A 26672-nucleotide genomic window follows, 5' to 3' on the forward strand; every position below is an offset into this window, starting at 1 on the left:
CTAGGAAAGGGAGTCCAGAACCCAGTTTGCTGGGCAAGACTTAGCTTGCCCAGATGTCACTATTAGCTACATAATACACAATTATAGAAACACTGAAAGGATTACAGTCTCTTCTTCACAACCATCCTGTGAGGTGGTTAGTAGTTTTATTTTCTTTGTTTCACAGATAAGAAAGGTTGAGTGATTTCACACACCTATAATAAGAATCTGAGCTAGGATTTGAACTGAGTTCTCCTGATTCCACATCCTTGTCATTTACTACAGCATACTGCCTTGCATGACAAATGTTGAAATATGTTTAGAAGAATTGCACGTGTTTAGTTGCAGCTGTAGAGCCTCTATAGAAAGAGTGTGTGTGTGTATATATATATATATATATATATATATATATATATATAAATAAATTAACATATGCAGTTAAAGGACTTCCACAGGATATCTATTATCAGGGAGGTGTGAAGTGGAAACAGTATTCTAGTTCTGCCACCTACTAGCTATGTGACCTAAACAAGTCATATGATGATTCTGGGTACAAGTTGGCTCATTTGCTAAATAAAAAAAAAATTTTTTTTAAGATGATATTTATCTATCAAATGTTAGATGATTATTTAATTGAAAAAAAAAATTTCTATGCAGGTCTTCTTCTGATTTAGATACTTGTGCTGGCACTTGTATTTACTAGTTTTAGCCAAAAGAGAATGGATAGATTTCCAAAAGCAACTAGAGCTTCTATAAAGTAAGCCTATTTCCATTAAAGCATACCATTTCCAGCTTCTGCTTACAATGATTTGATTATTCAAACTCTTTCCCAGGGAGAATGGTAGAAATTCTCAAATTCCTGGACTGAATTAAATTTTTTTTCTTATTATTTTTAAAGAAATTAAAATCATGGAATTTGAGAATTGGAAGGAATCTCAGTGACCACTGAGAATGGTCAAACTATTAGGAATAGTCACTCTTCCCCTCCCCCCCAAAAAAGAATCCCCACTACAAAGAGCTGCTCAGTCCTCAACCAGTGTCTGTCTGAAGTCTTCTGAGAAAGAAGCTATTACACGCCAAGGCAGCCCATTCCACTAATGGAAAGCTCTAATTGTGAAGGATTGTGTTTTCGTTTTGATTTTTTTTTTAATTTTGTTTTGTTTTTGCTACCCATCATAAACTCCCTCTCTGCAACATCTACCCATTACTTCTTGTTCTTTCCTCTGGGTCTAAACAATACAAATTTAATCCCTTTTCTCCTTGACAGCCCTCCACATACTGAAAGCCTGCTCTTAGGCTCCCCCCTGAGACTTTTCTTCAGGCTAAACATTCCATTTCTTTAACCACTCCTCAAGATATGTACTCAAAGCTTTTCATGTCCTGGTTTTCTTCCTTTGGACACTCTATAATTTATCAATTCCCTTTCTAAACTTTGGTATCCAGAGCTGAACACAATACTCCAGATGTGAAATAACCATGAGAGTACAGTAGGATTATCAATTCCTTATTTACTCAGAAGCTAAGCCTCTCTTTTTGCAGAGCAAGGTTGCATTAGTTTTTGTTTCTTTGTTTCTTTGTGGAGTGGGGGATGGGGAGTGTCATATGACACTGGTGACTTATACTGCGTTACAATCCACTAAAGCTCAAAATTTTTTCAGAAAACTGCTGTCCAACTATTTTCCTGCCATCTCTAATGTATTAGGCTGATTTCTTTTAATCCAAGTCTGATTGCATTTACTTATATTACATTTCTTATTTTTATTAAATTTAACTTAATCCTCCTGCCTGTTATGACATTTTTTTTTGCAGCCTGAAACTTATAGACAAACTCAAAACCTCAAATGTAAGCAATTATTTACTCATTCCAGCATTGTTTAGCATATATAAATGTAGACATGCTGAGATAATGCGTATTCTGGTTCTTTGCAAATCTTAAACTGCAATATAAATGAGATATTATTGTTTGACTAATAAGTAATTCATTTACAAATACAATTCAAAGTTTCATGGTACAATGAAAATTTTATACAGTACTTAGAAACTCATTTGTATGCTATAATTTAATGAATTTATTCAGTTGACAGGGGAAAATGAATTGGATGATCTTTTTATTTGCATAACATCATTCCTAATTTGGAAACTCTGTAGTTTACCTTTAAACTGGACTTGCAAGGGTGTTACCAAATGATATGTTATTTATACAGCTCCACAGGAATGCTTCTAAAGCTTTTGTCCTTGAAATGCTCTATTCACTCTAGTAGCTTTATTTATTATCTTTCACTTTCATAGACACTAATTCTGTACTTAAAAAAAAAAGCAAATGAAGAATTGTTTTGATCCATCTATATATTATAAATTCTAACTTGAAAATTACAGAAGTGAATTCTGATGGATTTGCATATTACCATTAACATAGTTTTTTGCATTTTAAATTATTAGTATTTTCAAAATTATGTTTTATTGATGCCTTTTTGTCATTTGTATTTTAAATTTTGTGGGACTTTAAAAAAAAAAGCACATCCAGAAGAATAGGGAAGGGACTTCCTTACATTAATGGAGTCTTTCTTTTGGATCTTTCACTACAAAGCATTTTGGAACTCCTGGCATTTCTGTTCATGCCACAAAGCTAAAGGAGATAAAAAAGCTTTCACTCATATAAATCTCCCCCTTCAACAAGCACCAAACTAGTGGCACCGATTGTAAAATTATCACCACATCTGATTAAAGGCAGCACCAAAAGTGCTCAATCAGCTTACTCAACAATTATGGCCACTTACTGTTCAGAAAGAAAAGTTTAATTTAAAAGTTTTATTGATGAATTTTGAGTGGTAGGATAAAGAAATGAAGACAGAATAATAGGGCTTACAAAGCCTTCTATGCCATGCCCAATTCCAAGCTAGCTAAATCCTCCCATCCACTTCCACTCCGCTCCTTTTTTCTGACCAGTGTGCCTTCTCCAATATAGATAATTTAGCTAACTTCAAATGGATCCTCAAGCTGCTCAGTAGTCTTCCTTCTGATCTTCTGTGGATTCTCTTGTAACATTACCCACAAAAGCTTTTCCAAATCATTTCTATACTCCTCAGTGTTATTCCTAAAATGTAGTTGCTGAAACTGAATATAATACTTTAGATGGATTTTGCTCTGGCAAAGTATAATAGAACTCTATCATTCCCCTCATTTTGGGAATGAATTGTTCATAGTTTTGTTAATGTGTATTAGCTTTTCTGACTATTATATTGCAGTTATACTGGTCCTACTAAAAAACATCCAGGATTTTTTCACATTTGCTGTTATCTAGCCACATCCCACTCATTCTGTATTTGTGAACTGATTTATAACACAAATTAAGACTTTACATTTATTCATATTAAAATTTCATCTTAATAAATTCATATTGTCTAAATATTTTAGCCTAATAGGTCTTTGTATCATTATTGTTATCTAATGTTATAACTTTCCATTTCTTATCTATAAATTCAACAAATATGCTATTTATGCTTCTATCCAAGTCATTCATAAAAAGTTTAAGTAGCACAAGATATTTCATTAGAAACTTTGCTCCAAGCTTATATTGATTTTTTAATCACTACTCTTTGGGCTATTCAACCAATTCCAAATTCACCTGATGGTAATATTATCTAGCTTATATCTTCCCACCTACTCCACAAGATCAAGAAAGTATCAATAAACAAGAGCATTCCAGAAAGATTTACATGAACTGATGCTGAGTGAAGTGAGCAAAACCAGGAATACATTGTACACAGTAAAAACAAGATAATGTGATGATTAACTGTGATGTTCTCAGTAATGCAGTGATTCAAAGCAATTCCAATAGCCTCAGAATGGAAAATGCCATCCACAGCCAGAGAGAACTATGGAGACTGAATGTGGCTCAAAGCACTGTATTTTCACCTTTTTCTGTTTGCTTGCTTGATTTTTGATGGTTTTTTCCCTTTTGGTCTGATTTTTCTTGAACAACATGACAAATACAGAAAAATATTTAAAAGAACTGCACATATTTAACCTATACTAAATTGCTTGCTGTCTTGAGAATGGGGGGGAGGCTAAGGAAGGGAGGGAGAAAAATCTGGTACACAAAGCCTTACAAAAATGAATGTTGAAAACTATCTTTGCATATATTTGGAAAATAAAATACTACTGAAAATTATAAAAATATGCAAGCACAGTCCCTTAATTCATTGATTAGTAATCTGTTCAAAAAGAAATGACAATGGTCTGGCATGAACTAGTTCCATAAAGTCATGATTCTATATTTACTATTTTCCTTTCTATGTCCTATTAATAATATAAAAATCCAGAATTTGTCAGGTATTTTGAAAGTTAAACTGATCAGACTATTATCCTATTCTATTCACTATTTTAAAATTAGGTCATTTTCTTGTGCCCTGTTTTTGGATACCTTTCCATATATATATATATATATATATATATATATATATATATTTTTTTTTTTTTTTTTTCAAAACAGCTTTTTCAAGGCTGTTTCTTCTAGTCCAGAAAGAATACAAAACTACATGTAGCTGAGGACTTAGACTAGCAATTTGGATAATAATGATATAATACCATTTATACCACGCTTTTAAGATACATAATGTGAAGGGGTGGTAGTGATTATTTGCAGTTTTTCTAACCAGAGAATATTGTTTCCCTGGTAATTTTTGGTTGGACCTCTAAACACTCTTTAAACTTTCCAGACAGAACCTTAGAGCAGAACTAGCCTTTACAAAAAATGTATATATATATATATATATATATATATATATATATATATATAAAGAATAATGTAAAGCCCTTGAGAACACAAGTTCTAGAAGAACTGAGTTTATAGTAAGTTAAGTATCAACATACTTATGTTATAAGACAGTTTCTTGTTTTTTGAAATGGCTACACCAGGAAGTCTAGGGTTATATATAGTGAAAAGAGGTCAAGGAGATGATTAGTATAATTTAACTCTATTGGTTAGTCCTTTTCAAAAGTGATGCTCTTAACAGTAGAAAATGGTGGAAAACTCTCCTCTTCAGCTGCCAGAACCAGATTAAAATATAAATAGAAAATGGTTATCAAGTAAACAAAAACAAAATACAACATAGATAATGTTCTTTGTAGATTTCTAAGTCCAAGTGTAATCCATGGGGTTCCATTTCTATTTGGGTTTGACACCACTAGTGTAAAATCAATATCTAAGCATGTCATGGATCTTGAAGAAATCACTATTCATATGTTGGCAGTAACACTGAACTAAGTGGGTTCATGGGAAAGAGAAATTACAATTATTTTGTACAGGGGCTAGAATTCAACCAATGAGTGGAAGTCAACAGTGACAAAGATTTTATTTCTACTTAAGCAAAATCTTAATTAATTTTTAAAGCTGCCCGAAAATTGAATAGGATACATGAGAAAGACATGAATTTATCACTAGAGACCTTCAAGGGGAAGCTATACCTCAAATAATACCTTGGAAATAAGATTCATCTTCATGATTTCAAATCTAGCCTCAGACCCCTACTAGTATGAACATGGGCAAGTCATCTAACCTGGTTCATCTTATCTTTTCTCTTCTGTAAAATGAACTGGAGAAGGAAGTGGCAAATCTCGCTAGTATCTTTGCCAAGAAAACCCAAAAAAAAGACTTTAGGACCCGGAATCATATCTACCAACAATCAAAAGAACTAGGCCTGTGGCCAAAAATATCATATCCAGCAAAATTATTTATAATTCTGAATGAGAAAAAAATGGACATTAAATGAATTTGCTGATTTTCAGAACTTTCTATCAAACAAACCAGAACTTAATAGAAAATTTAACATACAGAAATGATTCAGACCAATTCCAATGATCTTATGATGAAGACAGCCATCTATACCCAGAGAGAGACTTGTGGGAAATGAGTGTGGATCACAACATAGATTTTCACTCTTTTTGTTGTTTGCTTACATTTTATTTTTTCTCATTTTTTTCTTTTTTTTGATTTGATATCTTGTGCAACAAGATAACTATAAATATGTATGCATATATTGGATTTAACATATATTTTTACCATTTAATATATATTGGATTACTACTATCTAGGGAAGGAGGTGGAGGGAAGTGGGGGAGGGAACAGGAACACAAACAAGGGTTAATGTTGAAAAATTATCCATGCATATCTTTTGAGAATTTAAAAGCTTTAATTAAAAAACAAAAGAAAATTTAACATATAAAAGCCAATATAAAAGATCAATTTTAACTTAACATGGACAAACTGTTTAAACATGGACAAAATATTTGCTTTTTACATATGTATATACATATATGCATGTATGTATATAAGATTCACATCAATAACAGGGTAACTCAAATGAAAGATTGTCAAAATTAAGATAAAAATAGTAATCATGTTATACAAGCACAATTTAATTAGAGGCAGCAAATATAGGAAAGATGTATGTGTGTGTGTGTATGTGAGGTGTGTGTATGTGTGAGTGTATATATATGTATATATCTATGTATAAATATATCTTTTCATGTATCTGGGAGTGGGGGGTTAAAAGGGTGTAAAAAGAATAAACAAGGTGGGCTGCAAAGAACAATTTACAAGGAACAAAAAAATGGACATTCATGAATATAATTTCTTTTATTAATATACATATACTTTCTTGATCTGGTAATTTGTTGTTATATATTTTGAACCCTCCCTAACATTCTGCTGGTCACATATTAGTGTTCTCTTTTGCTTTGTTTTCTTTTGTATTTCTTTTTTTTACTCTTTTTTCAAATTAAAAAAAATAAAACAAAAAGGGTTATAGAGAGTTGAAAACAACTGAACAAAAAGAAAGAGCTCTTTAAGCAGAAGTTAGATGAATAACCATGTGTTGGGCATGTTGTAGATAGAATTCCCACATGGGAAAGTGACTGGAATAGAAGTAACAATGATAATTATAATAGTCTTCTACATAGGCTGCTGGATTATCAGCTCTCTGCCAAGTCTGAGTCTATGCCTCTGAGATACTTAACACATAGGATCTATTGCAGAATTATTACCTACTTGCAATATTTAACAAGCAAATAAGATATGTAATATAATCCTAAAGTAACTTCAGAGACTCTCTGGTTTTAAAGCAATGACGTTACAAACATGAGAAATGCTCCATTGAAAGAGAAATAATAAACAAGAAGAAGCTTTTAGAAAACCTGACCAACAGTAGCAAGGTCATGATGAGCAGGTCTAGCAAGGAAATGTTATCAGAGCTGTTACAAGATTACAGGATAATAAATCTAGAGGCTTAAAAGGGATCTCAGAGATAGCTCATCTACACCCTTATTTTTTTTATTGAATAAACTGAGATCTAGAAAATTTGAATGACTTAATAGCAATAACACAAGTAGTCTTGTAGGAGAGGCAGGATTTAAATCTGACTTAAAATATTCATTTCTTTCCATTTTGCTTTCATCAAAGTAGCCTAACTTAAGTTAAAGTCTTGTGAAAAGCAGTAAACAGAAGTAACAAGTTTCTCCTTTCTTCAGTCATAGGCAGCTATTTGACTAACAAAAAAAAAAATCTAAAATCCAAACTGTATTAACTCCAACTATAACACTATTACATTGTTCACAAAATAACAACATCAAAAAAACCTCACTGACCTTTCATATATTCAGTTAAAAATGCTTTGAGCTCTATTTTTCATGAGACTTAAGACCAATCAGACCCAAATGTATATTAACTGATAATCTGGAGATGAGGCAGTAGTAAATATGCTTTCACATAAAAGCTAACATCTTTATATAGGTCTTTAAGTTTCACAATTGCTTATGAAATAGGTGGTACTCTATTATCCCCATTTTATGGATAAGAAAAGTGACAATCAGAAGCATTAAATAGCTTGCCCAAGGTTACAAAATTGTTAATTTCCACAAGTTAGAAACCTAAATCACCTGATGTCAAGGCTAGTGTTCCTTCCACTAGACTAGTAGAATTTAGTTCAACTACTCAGAAAATGGTGACAAAGAGGTCAAGAAAAGAAACAATCTCCATATCATTAGGGAAGTATTCACATGTTTTGCTACTAGACTCTATCTTTACCTATGATGGTAACATTTGCAAACCACTTTATGTAAGTTCTCTTTTGAGTTTCACAATAGTCCTGTCCTTGTGAAAAAGGTGCTAGCTTGGTTTTGTTTTTTGTTTTTTTAAATAGATAAGGAAACTAAGGATAAGAGATCAATCTGAGGTTAAGTGACTGGCTTAATAACACAGATATCTGAGTACAACTGAGGCAAAATTTGAACTTGAGTCTTTCTGATGCTAAGTCTATCCAATTCATCAATACAGTAACCCACAAAATAAATGTCATTGGTGTTGAAGCAAAGTGATAAAGGAATGTGTTTGAATCAAGGCAAAACATATCTTAAATCCACTAGCACCAAAAGCCAATAAACAAATAAATTCCCCATCACTTTCTCCCCCTCCAAAAAATATTGCCATAAAGGAAATAGTTCCCAGGCTTATAACTCACAGATATTAATGGAAAAAGTACTGATCAATTAACATTGTCATATGTGTTTATATCCTGGATTTTTCATTTACTAATTACCAAATTTGTGCAAATTACTTAACTTCTCAAAACCTGTTTCCCTATCGGTAAAAATGAGTCTAGTAATATATGGATTAAAGGAGATAACAGATGTAAAATCACTTCTTTAGTTGTAAAGTGTGCTATAACAATAATCTATTTATATACTGTCTTAATAAGCAGTCCTCACTTTTCACTTCTTTTTTAGCCACTGGGTCCAAAAATGCTCAAATCAGGAACTATCCTACATAGTTCTATACTAGAGAATTAGAACCTTCTTCTTTTGCTTTTTTCATGTATATGTACAATCTTTATTGTATTGATTCTATTTCCCTTACTAGATTATAATCTCCTTTAGCACAGGGTCTCGTGTCTACTGGAGTTTTGTTATGTGTTTGTGTTTTAATATTTTCCTTTCACTTTTTATCTGCCAGAACTTACTACTTCTCCCCAACCCATACTTTTTTTATTTTATACAGGTACCATCAATTACTTCTTCCCACACTGAAAAGCTGGGTTGGGACTACTTCCTGCCTGGGTCTGAGTCACATAAAAAACTGTGAGTCCAAAGTCTTCAGTTATAAGGGCTTTTTTTGCTGTCACTGGTTTGAATTTGGTTTCCTACTATGATCTTTCAGCTCCTGCAAATCTCTTGCTTCTTATGCCTTGGGATTTTTCATATTGCTTTGACCTTTAATGTTTATGTCTGTCTTGGCCTTTTACTATATCCTTTTTGAGTTGTACAACTTTATTCTGTCCTTCTGTGTCTCTTGATTTGTCTAGTTTCTAAATCTATTCCCAGCTATTTATGGACATCCTGACTTTAATTTGCTACCTAGTTCTGACCCACAGTCTTGCTCTATTATTTTTTCCTGACTTTGTCCATACTCTATAGTTCTTCCCGGATCAGACTCTAGGTCTAACTTATATTCACATTTTAACCAACTCCCAATCTTAGTTTTTCTGAAAATTAACAGCTATCTGATCCAAACAAATTACATAAAACTCCAGGCTTCAGTTTTCTCATCAATAAAATAGGCTATTTGCGTTAGATGACACCTAATGTCTCTTCTAGCTCAAATCTAGGGTCCTATAATCCAAGAAATCTGAGCTCATGCCATAATTTACTATTGATTTTATTGAACTGTGCCACAGTTAAGGATGGACCAACTTAACATTTGATGATGGGGTGGTTCATTCTGAGTACTGAACAAAAAAACAGCTCTTTGCATGTTGACTCAAGACTTGACAGTCTCTATGACAACCACTAAATTACAACAAGTGGCTCCAACCCAAAACATCCCCCAGATCTAATCTCTGTATTGAATTTACCTTTTTTTATCCTGTCAGCACTAGGATTTCAGGCAGCAATTGAAGATTCAGGGCAAAGAGCCAGGACTTGGAGAGCCAAAGTAAGGAGAGGGGTACAGGAAGCAGGAATGACCTAGAGAATGCCCATAAACCAATGATCAAACCAGAATTTGGCATCTAGAATCAGATTAGGAAGATGTGTTAGTACCAAAGGTCAGAGGAAGGAAGTAGATTAATCAACCAATCAATAAAGATTTATTAAGCAACTACTATGTGCTAGGGACAATGCTAAACTCTAGGAATAAAAAAAAAAGAGGCAAGAGTCCCTGCCCTCAAGAAGTTTACCATTTAATATGCAAACAAATGTCTACATAGCACACTATATACAATATTAATGATAAACTAAAGAGTAGAAGAAAGGCACCAGAACTAAGAAGGGTTGGGGAATTCCTTACAGTAAGAAGAAAAGGTTTTGAATTGGACTTAAAGAAAACTAGGAAGGCAGTAGGCAAAATGAAAGAGGATATTCAGAAAGGCTTAAGACTTCATATGATGTGTCTTGTCCCTCTTTACAATGCTTATCAGGTACTACTGTGTATTACTGTTATCAATGTTTGTCTTACCCCATAGCTATATTTTAAAGTTTGTTCAAGGCAGGAACTACAACTTATCTAAACTTTTATATGTTCCCTAGTACCCAGCACATCATACTACAAGCAATAATTGCTTTAAAAATCTTAATTTTAATCTGGTAAGTTATGAAAGGCCAGAAGAAACAACAAATCTGGAATCCTGGGAGAGAATCTGATTTAAGATCTCAGGAAAGCAAACTAGACAACTAGGGCTTAGAAGCCTGAAGTCAGGAGTATAATAAATAATTGGGGACCCAGATTAGGAATCTAGACAATAGGCACAGCAATTTTATCTTAAACAGATCAGATTTCTGCTCCCATCCTGAGTGTATCAGGGACCAATCTTACGTGCAGAAAGCACTTAGTACATGTATTAGAAGAAGAAGCAGATTCTGGTACATGTGAGACAGTTTCACACTTATGCATTTTTCTTGTTCAAAAGTTCCCAGAGGTAGTGCCCAATATAAAACAATAACCCAATAAAATAAGACTTACCAAATCCTAAGGGATTTTTCTCTAAATACTCTACCATTCTATGAGGCCATACTGTTTCCTGTTGCCAATTGACAGGCAACATGGTATACTGGAGAATATGCAAGAGGGAAAGACTCAGGTTCACATTGCATTTCAGATTAGGTCTCAATTTGCTCATCTGTAAAATGAGGACTCAATACATATATGTTAAGTCCCTGGACAAGTTGCTCTGATCAGAATTAGCTTCCCATGCCCAATTCTCTGTTCTCACAAGACAGTAGTCTTCATCAGAATAAAGGAATCAGGTACAATCTCATTTAGAGTCTTTCCCATCTAAACTTCCAATCTGTTCTTATTCCCTGGTTGCTGTTCATCTTCCTCTACCTTTTGTAAAAGAAGATAGAAAAGGAGAAGGAGAAGGAAGAAATGGAGGAGGAAGAGATGATGATGAAGAAAGGAGGAGAAAGAGAAGTAGAAGGAAGAGGAGAAGAGCAGGAAAAGGAGGAAGTGGAGGAGAAAGAGGACAAAGGAACAGGAATAGGAGAAGGAGAAAGAGGAAAAGGAGGAGGAGGAGCAGCAGCAGTAGCTGGGAATAAATTCTATGTGGAATCTCAATCCCAATGTACCTTGCTTTGGGAAGAAAAATCATCATTGGTCATTCCTTGATACAATACCAATGCAGTTCAGCAACTATTTTTCCACTTAATCACCTTTGAGAGTTCCCTTAGAATAATATTCTAATTGAATAGCCAACATGTATAACAAGTAGAACTTGACCACAAGCCTTCCTAATTCCAAAGCAAGCTATAAAGTATATACATATGAATATACAAAGTATATACATACTCCTTACTGGCTTCTATCTAGAAATTTAATATTTTTATTAGATCAGATTAAGCAAAGAAACTCTTCTTTATTACCTTAAATTAATACAAACTATGCCAAGGGATGATCAGTCAGACAATATGAATCACCAACAGGTTCTTGAGTCCAAGTTCCAATGACTACATTTAGGCTTAGCTCTGAGTGCAAGATATGGCCAAAAGAGAAACAAATATATCTCTCTGCTCCCAAGTTTCATTCATTTCAGGGCAGATACAGAGTCACTAATACTAAAGCCCTCCGAAGATAAAATACCTATTCAGTTAAAACTAGTAAGACTCATTATGAGTTTACTCCTACATACTTCCCACCCCCTTCCTCCCATTCCCCAGATAAAATCTTTGAAAACAGGGAAGGAAAGGTATAATCTTCCTAAGGTTCCACAACCTAAAAGATGCAGGAAAGCAATTTTACTCCAAAAACTTAAGAGCAATTAGTGATTATCATCTTTCATGGGGACAACAGCAAATGAGGATTTTTTAATACCTCTTGTTTTTGTGATATGACATGCATATTTCTGCACTTTCAAAAATATAAATTAGAATAATTTATATATCAAATCCTAACTGTTCTGGAGAAAAGGTTCATAATAAACAGTCTGTTCAAAGACAAACTGAAAAGAGATGAAAAATTAATCCCCTTATCAGTGTTCCAACTATCCACATATAACTCTAGTACCAGAGGTAGCTTAATTCTTAAAAAACACACACACACACACACACACACTTCATCCTTACTTAGTCTTAGTACATAAAATCTTTAAAGTTGCTTAGATAGCAAAGAAGATGTGAGTGTGTAGATGTGTAAGGATTATAAAAGTGACAAGTATAAAGAATTTGGGTTTTAATTATATTACAATGGAATCAATGATTACAGCTAGGTTCCAAATGAACACACATAAAAATGTGGCTTATCAACTTTTCTAGAATATAGATTTTTGTCTTATACTGCCCTAGGGCTACATAGTAACTGGAGAAGACAGTAACTTGCAGCGTCTTTTACTAATTCAATTGGTTTGTCTTCCTTGAAAAGATAGCAGGAATCCTTAGAATATGGTACATAAATATTATATTTCATGGAGATTGAAATATATTATGCTTTATGTAATACCTTTGCTACAATCTCTATCAGAGCTTAATTTTGAAAAATACTATTAAGAATTTTGAATTTAAATGCCTAGAATATTTGGTACTAAAAAATTACTGACAACTTTACTTCACTAAACAAAATTGTACATATGTTATTCAATGAAACAGATTTCACGTCTGTCATGGTCACCTTAGGCATCTACACCGTTAACGGAAAAAAAAATCTGCAAATCGTCAAGTGCTTTTCTATAGAAAAGTAGAAACACATCAGGTACTGTGATAATTATTATAATCATTTTTTTTTCTCAGTCCAGTTGCCAGTTGCAAGCTGCTAGCTTCACTCTCTAGGCCAGGCCTAACAACAACTTGTTTTCTCCCTCTCTCTCTCTCCCTCCCTTTCTCTCTTCTCTCTCTCTCTCTCTCTCTCTCTCTCTCTCTCTCTCTCTTTCTCTCTTTCTCTCTCTCTCTCTCTCTCTCTCTCTCTCTCTCTCTCTCTCTGTCATAAGAAAATCTGGTCAGACTTGGCTCCTTCCCCTACAGGAAGGGTGGGGTGAAGATAGGTTGACAGAAAGAGACAGAATGACTGACTAATCCCTAGGTGTAACCAGTAAGCAACAAAGGAATTGTACCAAAGTCTGTGGACATCTTTATCTTACTTCCGGCTATATAGTCAAAGGTCCTTGAGGTACCCTAGGCTGGCATTTTTATAAAAGGCTCCAACTCCCTATGTTTACTTCTGAGGGTAAGATCCAATATTTGGGGACTACTTCATAGCTAGTCTATAGTTTTGGAAGACATTTCCTGGGTGGAACGCATGTGAGCTATGACACATCCCTGAATCATGATAGAAGGGACCCAGATGGGTATGTCATAGGCTAGCACGTGACCTCACCATAATCTTTATTTTTCAGATCAATAAATTGTAACTAGGTTAAATTGCCTTAGGCACTGATACACATGAGGTAGGTTTGCTCTATAAATCCAAAATACAAGTTGCTATATATACATAAGCCTAGAACTTGGGACTAGTTCTTAACTAGACAAAACTATTATGATTTATTATCTTAAAGAACTTCAAGACAACTGTAAAAATTAAATTTCTAGAAATGTAAGTATAAAGAATAAAACACTTCAGTATTTTGATATTGTTTTGTTTCCAGTTTTATCTATTTAGACTAGTTTTGGGAAGCATGTCATGCCATTAGACAATTCACCTCATATTCTTATATCTGTTCACAAAATTTGTTATGCAATATGACTTCATAAGTCTATAATGCAATTCATAAGGTTGGTGTTTTTTCAGGTGATAAGGATAGCTGTTTTTTTTAATCACTCAAAGCTGTTATTTCTTAATCACTCAAAGCTGTTATTTCTTAATTCATGAGAAACAGGATTATCTAAAATATTAATACAGAAGAAAAATTCATCAGAAGAGTTATAGTTAAAGGAAGTAGAAAATATTAAACCAGAATTAATTTAAATGCCCTGTTTCTCTTTCATGGGCCACTTTGGGACATTGTTACTAGCCATCAAACGCTGAATGACTACATGGGAGTTCTACCAAATATCGTTCCAAGGATATAGGAAGGCTATTTGAAACCAACTAATGACATCCTATACCCCAGGGTAAAGAAGGGAAACAAAAAACAATGAAGGCTGAAAATTTTTAACTTATATACAACTCAAATAATCTATCCAACAGATAATAAAGACAAAAATTATCTATCAAATGTTGATGACCTTTCCCTCCTTCTGTGGTATCCTTTTGAAAAGATACCCTCCAAAAAAGTAGAATGGGGGAAAAAATCTTAGGAAAAAGAATTCCATTTTTCTCTAGAAATCAGATTTCATTAATTTTTTTTTAATTCCATTAACTTAATGTACATGGAAAAATAATTCTTCAAATAGAAGATAAAAAGTATGGGTTTAAGACTCTAGTTACACTTTCTTTTCAGTTTACTTTCTGTAGCCAAACTAACAAATTCTTTCTCCAAACTAGATTATAATTCATGCTCAAAAATATTTCAATACAGCTGTAGGCAGAGATGAGCTTTCTATTTGAGGTAAGGTAGGGCCTGCCTATGTGCACAACCAGTTACCATCAAAGCAAAGGCCCTGAAACATCTATGTCAACATTTTGCCCCTCTCCCAAGACTCAACATGCTAACGAATAATCAACCCGTTTTATTCACATTTCCAACTTCAGCTACCTTTCAAATGGGACTAAAAACTCGCTAAATTGTTTTGCTTCTGTGTAAGTCCAAATACTGGAGGCAAACCTCGATCCAAGATGAGCTCATGATTACTGATGCAGAGAACCAGCCCTACAACGTTAAACAGCATTTTCAGCTGGAAATACTGGCCTACATACAAAAACCAAATGCTATTTTCCAGAAGATTTATGCAAACATAAAGCTAAAACCACCAACAGGACTTCAAACCAAAATGCTATTTAAGCATATTCTATGTGAGCAATTCCCACAAGGCATTTTTAACATCTTAGCAGAAAAAAACAAAACAAAAAAAAACCTGCCACTAGTCAGAGGTTGGTCTTTCAAATTTAAATCAAAAAGAAACACTGACTTTAAGGGAATGATTTCAGTGACCACAATTTTAAATCAGCTTATTGTTCTAAAATTAAGAGTGATTATGTTTAGTCATATGGATTTTGGATGGCAGGATAGAAAACGCAACAAATATGAAACGTGAATTATGCTTTGCAAGCATAATTCTATAGTGAAATGCAGAACCTCTGGCACTCAGAAATGATATTGAATCTGAAACAATTTTAACAACATTTTAAAAGGAATTTTGCTGCATTATTTTACTAGTTTAACAAATCTGAAAAGAATATCCATCTATAACACTGTATAAAACCTACAATACAATCTTCTTTTCCTTTTGTTATGCTCCATCAAAATATCTTAGGGTACAAAGACTAAAATTTTAAATAATAAAACACAACACCCTTACATACCAGGCACCCTTAATCCAACTGTCTTGCCTATAATCACCCCTACTTTATTTAATTTTTAAATGCTCAATGTTTCTGAGACTGACTGTTCTTCTGAACAAAATAACCACCTCACCCTGGTCACAAAAATTCATTTTCCACCATTTCCTCCAGCTCAACCTATGATTATAGTTTTACTAAGCTCCAACAGGCAGGACTGGTTATATTTGTTAACATCATTTTGGATAAGATTCTAGAGTTGCTGATTTCCTGTTTTAGGAAGTAACAATTCTTTCGAAAAGATCCCTAAGGCAAAATGTTTAGTGTTCCTGTGTAAGCTTTAACAGCCTTTGTTCTTCACTTTGCTACATTCATTACTGCTTTCTTCTCTCTTCCTCCAAAGCCTTTACTTTTCCATGATAAATTTAAATGCCAAATCAAATCTAAGAATATACTTTTAAAACATTAGAGACTTTCCATTATCCATGATTGTGATGTTATAGGTTGGAAAAACAGACATCTTTTGGCAGAGGATGCCAGCTCATCCAGTGTTCTTTTGGTATTTCATTATTATTCCTCACTAAAATGTATCCCACAAATAATCCACTATAACATTCATCTTCCAATCCATTCCCCCCATTTTACCCATCCCCCTCATCACACTACCACCACCACCACTACCAAAAGCACTAAAACATTCCTCTACTTGGTTCCAAATGAATCCCTTTCTGGATGAATCATTGCTGCAAAGTAAAATAAAGCTGGTCAGTAGAATGAAGAAAATGTAAGTCTAAGTCCCAAGTCTCTAAATTCTAAAACGATAACCAGGTGGCCTCCATTTGATGAGGCAGTTACCTTTTATGTAATCATACAGAAAATGCTACATGAGTAAATACTCCATGAGTAGGACTGTGGTGCAATGCAAAACAATGCATTTTTTCCACAAGGCCCAAAGTCTCTTGCCAGCATTTGCACTTGGCACTTATCAAGGCCTATTTCTCCCAACTGAATAGCCAGCAAGATGCCTACGCACATGCTATTTACCATGAAGCCATCCTGAGTTAGCTCTGATAACAATGTCATCATAAAGTCATGCTAATCCCATTAAACTTGGATAAGATATGAGTATTTCTTGTAGAGTCAAACCACAATTTCTTCACCAGTGAACCAATCGGTTGTCAGAGTCAATCTGTGTATGCATGTATCTTCTAATTATTATATTCATGCTCAAAATATCGGATCTCACCTTGTGAACCTTGACCTTTTGGAAAGACAGATCAATGCTCAGTTACTGTCACACAGATGCATTACCTCTGCAAATATGAAAGGGTTAAAAGCAGCCCCAGTCAATAGGCCTACAAGAAAAAAAAGACAGTATGTATGCCTTCCAGCATCACTGAAATGCATGTATGCTCATTCCTAGAACAATATTGTTACCTCTTGGCCTGCACAACGGTCAGAGGTGCCCCCCCCACCCCCAAAACACACAAACCCTTTGCTAGCATCTAAGATGAAAAGCACAAGATAGCATACATCCTGCAAAAGAAAACAGCATGCAAAGCAGCATTCTCCAAGTCACAAATAAAACTACAATTACAAAGCCATCAGTTCATTTTGGTTTGATTTTGTTAAAAGAGAGAAAGAGACTGCAAAAACCAAGTGTCCCCACCCTAGCAAAGAACATTTTTTTTTTCCTTTAATAAGGGTCATAAATCTCAGCTCCTTGTCCATCCCTTAAGCAAAAGAAAAAGGCAGGAAAAGCCCAAGTAACCTCAGATCCTGCAAACCTGTCCAATTTTTTTTCCTCCTCTTCCCTATACAGAATCTTTTAGGACTACATTAGACACATACCAGTGCTGTGTGGTGTCTAAAGTGTGCATTCACATACTGTGTTGGGATGGTACCTTCCTGCAAGCTCCTCTGCTTTTGGCTGCCATGAAGGGAGGAAGCTGCTATCCCACTGTAGTAGCTCAGTGACTGCATTGTGTTCAGGAGCTGATCTGCCTCAAACCAGTTTCAGCCGGTTCTGGTCACCCTACATAAAAAAGCTATGGCAACCCTCGCTGAGTTGCCAACAAGTCCCTGAAAATCAACAGCGCAGGGGGGATCTCGCTAGGGGTTGCTTTTTTCCTTTTTGGTCCTGGTGAGGAGGGGGAAGTCATAGTGTATCCCCCCCAACACACATGCACAGACCCTTGAAATGCTCACCTCTCCAGCGCCCCTAAAGCCTCTCAGGGCCCCATTTCCCCCCTCCCTTCTACCCGAAGCTCCCAGCACATCCATTTCCCCCTCCTTCCTTTCCCCACTTACCTCCCACAACCTGGCTCAGATCTTTGTGTGTGTGTGTGTGTGTGAGTGTATTTCTATGTGTGTATGTGTGTGTCTGTGTTGGAAGCTAACAAAGAGCCCCCCAATAAAGAAAAATCTAGAGCTCTGTCCTCACTCAGGATGCGTTTGCAGCACACGACGGCCTTCAACCCCATAGCAGAGAGCTGCGGGCTTGTTGACCAGGTTCTTCTCTGCCTGACACCCCGACTCTACTCCACCCCACCTCCCAGCCTGCCCTCCCCTCTCTCCCAATACTGTCACCACCACCACCACCACCACCACATGCCCCACACCCGCCCGCCCACCCAGCCAGCCAGCCAGCCAGCCAGCCAGCCAGCACCACCCCCCTCCTCTTTCTCCAACCTTCTCCTCTTCTTTCAAGCACCTGGGGAGAAAAAAAGTCCAAATCCCTTCACCCCAGGGAAGAAAGCTGGGGATGTCCATAGGGAGAAGGAAGGATGAAGGGGAAGAAGGGGAGGAGTGGGGGGACAGAGGCCCCTTTAAAATAAACAGTGTAGAGACAGTGCTGGGGGAGGGGAGGAGGAGAAGGAGTGCCCCACTGCTCACGTGGCCCCCGCTCAGAAGCCGTGGGGCCTAGCTCCAGCGGCGCCCTTTTGCAACCCCCCAGGAAAGTGTTAGCAAAGAGAGGGGAAGCTCTCCCCAGAGAAGAGCCTGGAGAGGTCAATGCTGTCAAGCCCAGGGGACTAAGAATCGCCCATTGCTACCCCCACCCCTGCAGTGGTGGCAGCAGCTAGGGGCAGATGCAAACGCAACCTACCTACCCCCCCACCCATCCAGTCTTCTACCCAGAGCCCCCCTCTCCTGGCTCCTTCCTGCCCTCCGACCCTCACCTTTCCAGCCACCCACTCCCACATATAGACACTCACACACATAGGCGCACACCCACCCCCTTCCCGGTGTTGGCCTTTGCAGCGGTCAAGCCCGGGTGTCTGGGCCGCAGCTCGGATGACCTTTGTTTAGCGCGGCGCCGCCGGCTGCTGCTGTAGCTGTCGTGGCTGCTGCGGCTGCGGCGGCTGCTGCTACGGCGGCGGCAGCGGCGGCGGCTGCTGCTTCCATATTACGGGCGTGTCATCTGCATTCCCGCTGCCTGGGTCTGTGTGTGTGTGTGTTGGGGCGGCCTCGCCGCCGCCGCTGTTGCTGCTGCTGCTGCTGCTGCCGTTGCTGCTGCTGCTGCTGCTACTACTACTACTACCACTGGCTGCGCCGCAGCTTCAGCTCCCCGGGCAGCTGCAACAGGAGCAAGCACAGCAGCAGGGGCGCCGGGGCCCGGCCCCGCCGCAAGACACCCCGGGGCCTGGAAAGTCTCAAGCCCCGGGCCAGGCGGGCAGGCGGCTGCCGGCGCTCGGGTCCCCGCCGCGCGCGGCCCTGTGCCTCTCTCCCGGGGAGCCGCGCGCGACGACCCAGGGCAGCTTGGCAGAGTAGGCCGCGCGCGGCGCCGCGAGCCCGGGGCTGAGCAGAAGCTGCGGCCTAGGGAGGGAGGGGAGGGTGCCGCCGTGGCCCCAGCTCGCCCAGGCACGGCCGGAGAGCCGAGCGAACAAAAGAGAGGAAAGGGAGAAGGGGGAGGGGGGAGGGGGGGCTGGGAATGGGGGAAGGGAAGATTGGGGAGGGGGGGTGCTGGTTAGAGAGAAAGGCATGCAATATGCTATTATTCTCATAACTAGCTTAGATTATTACGAATTTTAAAATAAGTCTGACAGACCTGCCAAGTCTCACCCATATGGGGCTGCTGGATTTTAACTCTCGCCCTGGTGATGGTGGTGATGGTGAGAAGGATGGAGAGAGGATTTTTTTTTTTGTCCAATGTGTATTTCAATCAGACATTTTAGGATCTGACTCAGTCCTTTAAACGGCCGCAAGCCGCAGCTACTGGAGAGCAAGGCCTTGCTAAAGATGGCTGGAAAATATCGAGAGGCTGGGAGGGGGTGGGGGGGGGAGATCTTAAGGAAAAGGAGTGGTGGCTCTGTTAGCCTTATAATGGTGGCAAATAAAAAAGGGGGAGGGGGAAATCTTAAGAGAAATTAATTTTAAGCTTCTCCCTTGAGGATAAAGAAGGGGCCTTTTATTTATAGGTCCAGCCTGAAGCCCTTTTCTCTTTAAATAGTGCCACAAAAGGAGTGAAGACACCCCAGTGGAGACAATGAGTTAAAAAGCCAAGAATTTTGCTATCCCGAAAATAAAAAGGAATTGGGACTTGATTAAACTATGCCATTTCCCTTTCTTTTTTTTTTTTTTTTTAAGGTGAAGAAAAAGGTATTAAGAAAACTCAGAGGGAAGGGAAAACAAGGTGCAAAAACTCCAAGGTGGCTTTAAAAAAATAAATGCAACATAGTATTTTTAAAGAAAGTATACAATGGTCAAACACATGTATAATGCTGAAATTTCTTTATCTTCTTATTCCTTAAAGGTGAGATTACCCGATTTTCTATTGTAGATTAAACCTCTTGTTTTATCCATTTTTATGTCATGGTTTTTGAAATGTCCACAATCTGTTTTTTTTTTAAGCATCCCACAAAACTGAAAACCAATTTAAAACACAATGCCAAGTGAGCAGTCACTAGGAATAGAACAAAATGGGAAAATCTGGGGGGATGGGGGAAGAAAAAGAAAAAATTGCCTTTCTCTCCAAGTCTGCTAGGACTTCACTTGGCTCTACTATTACAAATACTGCATCAAACTAGGCTACACCTTTTAAAAAACAAAACAAAGCCTGTTATACCATTTGAATAAACTTCAGTGTCAAAGAATATTTCTTGCTGACTCTGTGCTGCATGGAATATTTTTGGGTGTTTCCTTTTGTTGGTTTTAAATTATATTAATTAGTTAATGTCTGTAGAGCATTTGGAAGATGAAAGGCACTTGAAAGATGTGTGCACCTTATATTAACTTCCATTTTTCTTTTATAGAGTTAGAAGAGTTAGAATTGAACATAACAATTTTGCTATTTAAAAAAAAAAAACTTTTCATATGAATAAATTGAAATATAGTCTTAAAGATATCATTACTCTTTAGCCTAAAATAAAAAATTGCTTTTAGTTGCATATAAATTTGATTATATTTAGTTTTAGACATGACTATATAAATGGCAAAATTTTCACAAGCTTACCTCACATTTGTCAGTACCATAGAAAATGGAAAATCATCAAGGGCCTAAAAATTATAATTTCCAATTCTATATGAATTTTAGAATTCATTTTCAATTTTGGAAAATCATCAAGGGCCTAAAAATTATAATTTCCAATTCTATATGAATTTTAGAATTCATTTTCAATTTTACTTGAACTTTGATTCTTTTTTTTTCTCTCCACATCATGAATAAGCCCATGGTCCTTTGAGCTACAATGTACACTGTTCATTTTGTAACAGATTACTAAGATATACTCATAGTATTGTTATATATTATGTAGAAGTATATGATAAGCATGCCATAATATTTAATAAATGCTATAACATTTAATAGATTTGGTCTCTGTGGTCAATTTGTTAGCATTTCTTCATCTCTTTTCATTGTCTTTCATATTACAGAGCAGCCAAAGGGATTTAAAGGGTTCCAAGATTATAAAAACATGGAATGTTTTCCATAAAGTGTCTTCATCTTCAGAATTTCTTGATGGTCTCAAAATGGCAAAGATTGTTTCTGGAGGTCACTTTGCAAAAACATTTCAAATCAAATCTTTGTGAAAATAACAAGAATCCTAGAGAAAAATTGGTTTTCAAATATGCCTAGATTCACAGATAGTAGACTGTGATTGTATTTAAAACATATAAATATATCAACCTAGTAATAAAAGATTCTGCTTTCTTCCAAATCATCAAAACCTTTTATTTCTAGAGGGGTTTGATTGAACCTTTTTGCTAATTTTGTTACTTATAAGAGAAACAGACAAGTAAAATCATATGCTACAAAATAGTGCATTTCACATAATCATACAATTGGGAGTATTTTTTTTTAATCCAAAATATAAAATAAAAAAATCCTTTTCCTCCTAACAACAACAACAACAAAAAATCAATACAAAAAGTCTTTAGAAGGATACACTGTTTTATACAAATATAAGGACAAAAGCAGTTACCTGACTATACAAGATTGAAACAAATTACTGTTTCTGAGTGTCATGCGTAAAGGTCAACACAAAGAAATCATGTAACATTAATGCCAAGTAGAAACTACAAGAATTTCATCTCCTTGGGGATTTTGTTGTTTTAATTTTTGGTTTGTTTTATTTTAGGGGATTGAGGGGAGAGGAAAGGTTGCTGTATAAATCAAAAGGGATTTGATTTTTCAACAGACATTCAAAATCCCAGCTTTGGTTTTTTAAGATGATTTTACTCTTTTGCAAACCTCATAGAGGCATAGAGATAGTCCTCCACATATATTTCTATCTTCTATATTCCTCAGTGGAAATAGGAAAATATTCTAATAAGAAATGACAAATACACTTTCCTTGGTATATTTGCAGTATGTGGTTCTGCAGACTGAAAAGGTCTATAACCTCCTAAGACGTATAAGCAAAATTTATCATTGATTTTTTTAAAAAAAAGTATTGCTTACCTTGCCCTTTAGTCATGAAGTTTTAGAATCTGTATTGCAATAGTAATCAAAAAGACCTAGCAGATTTTATTTTGTTTTTAGTGATGATAAAAAGATTGCTATGATTATCTGACTTGGCTAACATGTAAAATTGAGGGAACTTATAATTAAATAAATATGATTAATCTACTAGAGAGATAGGGTAAATATAATACTGTAGATTTCAATTCTGGTAATCTTAAATGAGCCAACAAAGAAAATTCCTTTGCCTTTCATTAACTATATAAACTGAATAATAAAACATCTCCCAGGGCAAGAAAACTCCTATAATATAGAGGCTATTTGGGTAGTTGATTCCTATAGGTAAAGGATATAAAAATTTGATTCCTTTAAGACTGAAAAACTAGTATAGATGAATCTTGAATTTTGACATTCAAGCATAAGCATTACAAAAATGATTCTCTGGGGTTTTATGAAATTAATTCTCTTAGCCTGTTAGGATGTGGTCTCAAAGAAGCCAGATCCATGAGTCTAATCCATTACAGGTCAGTAACCTAACAGAAGAAAATTTCAGTCAGGCTGCACTCATGACCTCAAAAAACCATCCTCAAAATCCATGCTGCTGAGCTTTGGGGAAAAGGGGGAAGTGGGTTGGGAATGGGAACCAGGTGAAGTGAAGTGTCAGAGTATAAACCCATTCCCACTCCTGGAAAGACTTACAGAAATCAATTTGGAACTATGCCCACAAAGCTATTAAATTGTATATATATTTAACCCAGTGGAATCACTACTAGATCTATATCACAAAGGGATCAAAAAAAGGGAAGAAAAGGATCCATGTGTACAAAAATATTCATAGCAACTCTTTTTTGAAGTAGCAAGGAATAAATGAATGTAATTGGAATACTATTTTGCTATAAGAATGAAGGGGGCAATTTGGAAGAAACCTCGGGAAGACTTATATGAAATAATGCAGAATGAACTGAGCAGATCTAGGAGAAAATTTCACAAAATAGCAATAATGCTGTAACAGCTTTGAAAGACTTGGAAAACAATGATCAATATAATAAGCAACCATAATTTCAGAAGACTGGTACTGAAAAAATGCCAGCCATCTCTTAATAAAGAGGAAATAGATTCAGAGAGTAGATTAAGAAATATTTTTTGGACATGGCCATTGCAGAATTTGTTTTGCTTGACTGTGTATATTTGTAACTGTGTGTGTGTGTGTGTGTGTGTGTGCCTGCCCGCATGTGCCTGGCACATTCTTTTCAGTAGTAGGGAGAGAAGGCAAATTTTCATTTGAAAATAAAATAATCAATTCTGCTGTAACTATTATTTTGGAAACTAGGGTTTGTTCCAACAGGATTGATGTGTTAAGGAACATTTTGAATATAACATGAATTTTGACTTTGCTGATGCTTAATTTCTGTCTTTGTCAAGAAAAAGTGCCATATTTATCGTATATCTTTTGGTGTTATAGGAGTTGTGAGGCAGTGATCTGCACTCCATCCCCCACTGAGAATTTTCCAGTCCTAGGAGCAGGCCAAGCAGCAGCCATTAGTCATTGTAATATGTATGTATTTTTCAGCCATTTAATATGTACAAAACTACTTTTTTTTTATTAGTTAGTTGCCTATCTTTTTAAAAAGTATGTCATTGATAAAGTTCTTAAGTGTAGGACCCCCAACTTCATTTCTCAATAAGCAGTGTGGTTTTTATTGTGAGAAAAGCATGGTGCTTTTGGGGAACACATATGTCGGTATAAAGCATAACCAACTGTAATTATTTCAGGAAAAAAAAATCTACTGCATACATCCACTGAGATTCTAGGTAGGGACACCATCTGGTCAGACTAAGCTAGCATTAAACTAAAAGGAAAAAATTGCAACTTGACGGGTTTGGGCAACAAATGATTTTTATCAATGACATGAATAAAAACATAGATGTCATTTTAACAAAGGTACAGGTAACACAAAATTAGGAGGAACAGATAGACATCATATTCACAATATAAAAGATTTGTCTGGAACAGTGGACTAGATCTAATCAAATAAAGTCCAACAGGAATAAATGTAAATATATATGTTTTATTATTTTTTTAATCAACCATGCAGGTACAGAATGGAGAAAGCATGATCAGACAGCAGTTCATGTGAGAAAAATAAATCTGGGCAACAACTCAATATGAGTCAGTGTGCCATGGCAGCCAAAAAAAAAAAAAAAAAAAAAAAGCTAACAAAATCTTTGTATCAATAGAGCACAATGTCCAGAACAAAGGAGGTAATAATCCTGTTGTCCCAGGTCCTTATCAGACCACATCTGGAGTACTTTGTCCAGTTCTTGGCATCATCATTTAGGAAGGCATTAAAAAATTGGAGGATCTTCCTATGAGCATGACCAGCATAATGAGAGGTCTAGAGAATCAATGATTAGTTAAAAAAATTGATGATGTTTAACTCAGAGAAGGAAAAGACTGGTAGCCAGAGACATGATAACTATCTTCAATTATTTAAAAGGCTGTCATGTGGAAGAGGGATTGTTCTTGTTTTTCTGAGCCCCAGAAGGTATAACTAGTAGCAATAATTGAAAGTTAGAGAGAACATTTTGCCTCAATGCAAGGAAAAAAACTTTCCTAAAATTATAACTATCTAAACATAAAATAGACCCACTTAATAGTATAGAGTATCTCATAGGTAGAAGTTAGAGGACTTGTTAGGAATATTGTAGCATGGGAATGCTTGTTCAGGTATAGATTGAAAGATGTGATCTCTGGAATCCCTTTTTACTTAATCTATGGTTCTATAAAATATGTCAACTCCTGTCATTCATTAGATACCTCTAGATTATTTTTAAACTTTCTTTTTTATATCATGAACTTAACAGTAGTCAATAAACAAGGATTTTAATGTACAAGAAACTAAAAAGAGAATTGCAATAGACATCCAAGAACTTCTGTTGCAGAGATTTTTTTTTTTTAATGTACATTGAATTTAACAAGAAAGGAACTTGATTCATTGATATGAATTGAGATTTAAAGGACAGGACATATTTCTTATGCCTTAAAACTGAGTCATTTTCTCCTATCATTTTCTCTGATGACACCCATTTCTTCTCTATTTTTCTCTATAGTCTAGTACATGTTATCAGTTTAAATGGCCAACTAAATTTTTGTGTAAATTTCAGGGTATGTGTAGTGAATACTATATCTATATCTATATATACAATATTTGTACTATACATAGTTAAGGTGTGGAAGCATATTAAAATATTTTAATTGAACTAAAATATTAATAAATAAAAAATTTTCCTTAAATCCTTTCTAGACTTCCAGACTTTTACCCTTAGGAAGTTATGCTAGATGGTCAAGGACAAAAAAATCCCCAAGTTTTAGGAAAATGGATTAAAAAGTAAATGGAAAAGTAAAAGAAAATGGATTAAAAGTATTCTGTTTAAAATCTGTTTAAGAAACAATTCACTCTGATTCACTAGTACCCTTTTGTACTGGGAGAAAGTCTTGGAATCTTAGAAAAGAGTGATTAGTTTTACTTAATTGTCACTATTGTTCTAGAATGTGGGCTCCAAAACTGTATTTTAACATATTGTGACCTTTTTTGGATCCTGTTGCTATATAACATCAGATTGTCTTGGAGTAGAGAGATGTTTCAGAGCCTATAATATTGAATGGGGATGGGATGATGGGAAGAGGAGGGAATTTGGACATTTCTTCACAGTAGAAATACTTGAATTTAGGAAAAAATATGTTGTTAATGAAAACTGTTTTTTAGCTGGGAAAATTGGAAACTAATATGGCAGAAACTAGGCATTGATCCATACTTAACGCCGTACACCAAGATAAGGTCAAAATGGGTTCATGACCTAGGCATAAAGAATGAAATTATT

The 26672-nt window shown here is 35.9% G+C and overlaps 1 protein-coding gene across 7 annotated transcripts in view; it reads right to left on the reverse strand.

Annotated features, from left to right (window-relative positions):
* Positions 1-20136, reverse strand: part of ZNF532 (zinc finger protein 532) — a 111533-nt gene extending 91397 nt beyond the window's left edge. For 3 of the 7 annotated variants that reach the window (XM_031945908.1, XM_023496160.2, XM_023496163.2), the window contains exon 1: positions 19128-19381. The gene's annotated coding sequence lies outside the window, so the exon portion shown is untranslated. Of the gene's footprint in view, positions 1-9884; positions 10149-17138; positions 17248-19127; positions 19382-19940 lie in introns of those variants that run through there. The other 4 variants (XM_031945905.1, XM_031945904.1, XM_003759967.3 and 1 more) reach the window with 4 other exon arrangements.
* Between the last annotated feature and the right edge of the window lie 6536 nt (positions 20137-26672).

Source organism: Sarcophilus harrisii, chromosome 1, assembly GCF_902635505.1.
Source record: "Sarcophilus harrisii chromosome 1, mSarHar1.11, whole genome shotgun sequence".
In the NCBI taxonomy this organism is placed as follows: Eukaryota; Metazoa; Chordata; class Mammalia; order Dasyuromorphia; family Dasyuridae; genus Sarcophilus; species Sarcophilus harrisii.